Raw genomic sequence first — 1,810 nt, forward strand, 5'->3', positions numbered from 1 at the left:
GGAGTGCTCGACATTAATGCATAGTAATTCTATATAATGAAATAAGTCATAAGTCATACGTGAAATACATTCAACTAAAAAGTACATGTACAGATCTATGCATTTATCCATAGCATCCTTACAGGACAAGTCCACCCCAACAAAAAGTTGATTTGAAAAAAGGAGAAAAATCCAACAAGCAAAAAACTGAAAATTTCATCAAAATCGGATGTAAAATAAGAAAGTGATGACATTTAAAGTTTCGCTTAATTTTACATAACAGTTATATGCACATCCTGGTCAGTATGCAAATTGGCAGACTGATGACGTTACCCACTCACTATTTCTTTTGTATTTTATTGTATGAAATATTCTAATTTTCTCCTCCTTGTCAAGTGAAACAAAGTTTTATTTCTCCCTGAACATGTGGAATTACCATTACTTTAACAGTTTATGGTTAAGTTAAGTTGGTCCTTATTGTCAAATTTGTAAAAATTGAAATACTGTATTATTCAAACAATAAAAACAAAAGAAATAGTGAGTGATGGACATCATCGACTCGCTCATTTGCATATCGCTGAGTTGTATATTTAACCGTTTTGTGAAAAATAAGCGAAACTTAAAAATGTCATAACTTTCTTATTTTACATCCGATTTCGATAAAATTTGCAGCGTTATGTTTGTTTGATTTTTCTCTATCGATTCAAATCATTCAATTCAACAATTTTCTGGGGTGGACTTGACCTTTAAGGGTAAACCATTCAGATCAGGATTACAAGCGAAAACCGATTGAATGAATGTTAAAAATGTATGGAGTACGGATGTACATGTTTAACAAACAAATGATAACCTCTGATGAAGGCAATGGTAAAAACTATCCACTCAATTGGATTTTGGGTGGTTCTATTACACAATAAACTATTTTACTACAGAAAGAAGTGGATATTAAAAAAAGATATGGAGCCAAATTCACATAAGTGTACTACCTCACACCATGCATACACATGTTAAGCTGCCCAACTTTGGCGAAAGGGAGCAGGCAACACATCAGTCAAATTTGAGTTATTGTTGTTTCTTAACACCCTTTGTATGTTGCACATTCTGGCAATTTATTTATTTTTTTTTTGGGGGGGGAAATGATTTTTCTATGGAAAGACATTGAAGAAAATATGCTGTTGAATTGCATTGACGCCTATGTAAATGACGAACACACATTGCTCATTTACAACAAACGATACTAATGTGACTTGCTTCCTTTTGCCAAAGTACGGCAGTAACGTTTAGCATGAAATTTTGTGCCACATCTACATGTGTGTAATGTATGATTATTTCAGAATATTCACTTATTTTATTCATTTATTTATTATTTATTTATTGGTATATAAGCACATAAAATGGACCAGCAGCACATGCTGAAAGGGTCAATTTACACAAATTCATGAATTACAATATAACAAAGCAAAAAAAAAAAAAAACAACAAAACATAATTAGAGTATTCTATATCAAAACTCAAATCCAATCATAAAAGAAATTTTATCGATAGTCAGAACTCCTTAAGTTCATGCACTTTTGTTCTTATTGCAGGTTTAATCTTAAATTTATAAATCAGGGGGGCATTTCATCAATATTTTCGTCCGACAAGTTGTCAGATCTGACAACTTTCCTGGATTCTGATTGGTTGAGAAGCACTGTTACTTTAGTAACTGTCGGATAAAACAAGACTTGTCGGATAAAACGTCCGACACGTCCTTTCATGAAACGCTCCCCTGGTGTTTCAAGAAAATTGGGAATTCTTAATAGAGATATAGACTTCTGTGCATTCTGTATGAA

This window comes from Lytechinus variegatus, chromosome 17 (genome assembly GCF_018143015.1).
Source record: "Lytechinus variegatus isolate NC3 chromosome 17, Lvar_3.0, whole genome shotgun sequence".
NCBI lineage: Eukaryota > Metazoa > Echinodermata > Echinoidea > Temnopleuroida > Toxopneustidae > Lytechinus > Lytechinus variegatus.